At 34.4% G+C, this 3,039-nt stretch overlaps 1 non-coding gene across 1 annotated transcript; it reads left to right on the top strand.

Moving 5' to 3' along the window:
- The first annotated feature begins 2,223 nt into the window (after positions 1-2,223).
- Positions 2,224-2,325, top strand: LOC141492368 (U6 spliceosomal RNA). The gene has a single exon (XR_012469857.1). It is a non-coding gene; the product is annotated as a U6 spliceosomal RNA (small nuclear RNA).
- Positions 2,326-3,039: the final 714 nt, after the last annotated feature.

The following is a 3,039-nucleotide window of genomic DNA, read 5'->3' as shown; positions in this document are numbered from 1 at the left end:
TTCCCTTGCTGCTGCTGCTGCAGCACCTTGACCCCTCACTAGTTATGACTGTTGTTCTTTCCACTGTGCCAAGGTGCCATGCTTGGCACCATCAAATGGTTCAACATCAGAAAATGACATTATTTTCTTAATGGAAATGGCATCAAAGATAGTGCATTAGCACCTGCTTTGCCATTACTCTACTAATGAAGCTTTTCCAACTAAGTTGCAATAAAACTTACTATATTTATTATCTCCCTTTAAGAATATAAGTTCCCTGAGAACAAATACTGTTTTCATTTTTCTTTTCATATCCCCAGCTCTTGGCACATTTAATAGGCTTTGCACCCATTGCATATTTAATAAATGATTTTCATTCATTACTTTAATTTCTTGTTTCAGATACATATTAGTTGTGTTGACCCTGTACAAATCACTTACCCTCTTTTGGACTCAGTTTCCTCAGTTGGTAAAATGAGAGGGACTTGATGAGCTTAGGGTCCTTACAAATGATCCTATTAGAAAGTAAGGAAAATAATACTGATGAATAGGTCAGAGTTCCATAATGATATTTTCATTTGACAAGTTTTTAATCACCTTTCTAAGTTTCAGTTTATTGCTGCTATAAACATATAGCATTCAAGATTTTGGACACAGGAGAAAAAAAAATAGCTTATTTAAGAGGTGAGGGAAAAACTACAGGATTGAGGAATACCTAAATAATTTATTCAGCCAATTTAAAAACTTGTGAAATGAATTTTGTTTACTACTGATCGCTTTTGAAAATGCAGTATAACTTAGAAGGATTTTGTTAGGGAGGATTCCATAGCTATATGTATTGAACTGTAAAGTTGCCAACAGACTTTATTTAAATTGTGTATCAGTAATGAATCTTAGGCACAGCTCTTTATTGATCCTGAATGCTATAATGAATGTGAATATTAGGTCATTCCTTCTCGCTTGAATTACTGCACACTCAGAAATCAAGAGTCTATGACAACCAATGGGAAAGATAATGTCAATGGCTTACCATCCTGCTGGAGATGAATGCTTTCCTGATGGCATCTAAAAGGCAACCTTGGTATTCATGGAAATAAATGTCTCATTGACTAAGAAATGATGCTCACTTGTAAGGGTGCTCTCTAGTCTTGAAGCAGAGAGGGAGATTTAATCTCTCTTTCTTTCTTCTTCTAATGTGCAACAGAGTGATTATGGTTCACACCAAGATAAGACTGCTGCTTTCTAATGGGATTACATGGAGAAAGAGCCTTGCTTGGATATTCAATCATTAGCCTTGACAGATTCATAGACTTTCATTTATTTGTTAAGGATATGAATCTTTCACAGAAAGACTGCTTGCCAACCCTAACTCTGTAGAAAATAAGATATTTTATTCCTTAAACTATTATTCTAATGATGCCTACAGTACAAGGACCACAGCTTTGATCAATAGGGCTCTGTCACTGTACTCTTCAAACTAGGCTCAATTTTAGGAGAGAGTATAACTTTTTAAAAGAGGAAGGCAGATTTTTCCCAACAATACTGGCTCAATATAATTGAACTGTGGTAAAATTCCAAAAGAAATCTCTTTTAGTTTAGTTATGGTTCATTATGAGTGGTGCAGTAGATAGAATGCTGGGCTTGAAATCAGTAAGACCTGGGTTCAAATGTGAGCTGTTTGACCCTGTGAAATTTTGGATTTGCCTCAATTTCTTCTTCTGTAAAATAGAAATAATAAAAATATCTATTTCTCAGGTCTGTTGTCCAAATGAAATGATTTTTAACACTTAGTCCAAAGCCTGTCCCAATGCAAGCATATATATGGTTGTGTATAAAAATATGTTTGTGGATATATGTATATAAGTATGCATGTGTGTGTTGTATTACTGAGTCATTTCAGTCATGTCTAACTTTTCTTGATCTTTTTGGGATTTTCTTGGCAAAGATAGTGGAGTGATTTGCCTTTTTCTTCTCCAACTCATTTTAAAAATGAAAAACTTAGACAAATAGGGTAAAATGACTGACCTAGCTTCACACAGTTATTAAGTGTATGAGGTCAAATTTAAACTTATGAAGATGAATTTGCTAAAATAGATGCAGTCTTAGATGTTTTGTTTATCTCCTTGAACTCCCTGAGAGCAAAGATTATCTTCATTTTTTCTTTTCATATCCCCAGTTCTTGGCACAATGTTTCTACATACTAAATATTTAATAAATAATTTTAATTCATTCATTCTTGTGCATGTATTCACTTCAGCAGCACATATACTAAAATTGGAACAATACAGAGAAGATTAGCATGGCCCTTCTGCAAGGATGACATGTGAATTCGTGAAGCATTCTTGTGCCTGAGATGCATTACTGATACACAATTTAAATAAAGTCTACTGACAACTTTACAGTTCAATACATATAGCTGCGAACTCCTTCCTAACAAAATCATTTTTTATTATACTACATTTTCAGAAGTGATCATCAGTAAACAAAATTCATTTCACAATTTTTAAATTGGTTGAATAAATTATATATATTATATATATCAGCTATTCATTCTTCCACCAAAAAATGCTTAAAACCCACAAAAAGCTCATAAGTATATTGTAACATATTTAAAACTATAATCCATTATTATAATTGTTCTAACTCAGGAAATCTATACTTAAAAAACATGAAACAGGGGCGGCTGGGTGGCGCAGTGGATGAAGCACCGGCCCTGGAGTCAGGAGTACCTGGGTTCAGATCCGGTCTCAGACACTTAGTACTTGCCTAGCTGTGTGGCCTTGGGCAGGCCACTTAGCCACATTTGCCTTGCAAAAACCTAAAAAAAAAAACATGAAACACTTGTGAAATTTGATGTACAGGTATTTTACTTTCACCTTGAATTTTACTCTATGAACAATTCATTCAAGATGCCTGTATCTGGCCACCCTGACATGTATCCTCATTTTGATGATCATTTACTTTGAAAACAGTATAGTTTTCTTTCTCTTAGTACTCCTTTCAATATCTCCAGACTTCCTGAACTCGTAAAATAACTACCAAGTCTGGAACTGATCTCTC

This window comes from Macrotis lagotis, chromosome 6, assembly GCF_037893015.1.
Source record: "Macrotis lagotis isolate mMagLag1 chromosome 6, bilby.v1.9.chrom.fasta, whole genome shotgun sequence".
Taxonomy (NCBI): Eukaryota; Metazoa; Chordata; class Mammalia; order Peramelemorphia; family Peramelidae; genus Macrotis; species Macrotis lagotis.
The sequence above is the reverse complement of the archived record's forward strand: the minus strand, read 5'-3'. Positions and strand labels throughout refer to the sequence as shown.